The sequence below is a fragment of the Buceros rhinoceros genome, unplaced genomic scaffold, assembly GCF_000710305.1.
Source record: "Buceros rhinoceros silvestris isolate BGI_N320 unplaced genomic scaffold, ASM71030v1 scaffold3636, whole genome shotgun sequence".
NCBI classification, from domain to species: Eukaryota; Metazoa; Chordata; class Aves; order Bucerotiformes; family Bucerotidae; genus Buceros; species Buceros rhinoceros.
In genome coordinates, this window is record NW_010417938.1 from 1 (window position 1) to 296 (window position 296).

Here is a 296-nt window from a genome sequence, read left to right on the forward strand (position 1 = left end):
GCAGGTCGGTGCGCAGGTTGGGGACGGGCGTCCCCTCGCACCTGGACCGAGGTGTGCTGCTTCCCTGGGGAAGGGGACCGAGATGGGGCTGCAAGGGCGTCTGCTCTTACAGCTGGCAGGTAAAATGTCTCACTTTGTCGTATCACATGAGCAAGAGGGTTGTGTTGTGCCCTCTCACTAATTTAGCGTAGGAACTTTGCCCGTGGAATTCATCCCGTGTTAAAAACCAGCCGGTCAGATGGCAACTTTGATGCGGATGAAGAGCTGGACATGAGCCGGCAATGTGTGCTCACAGC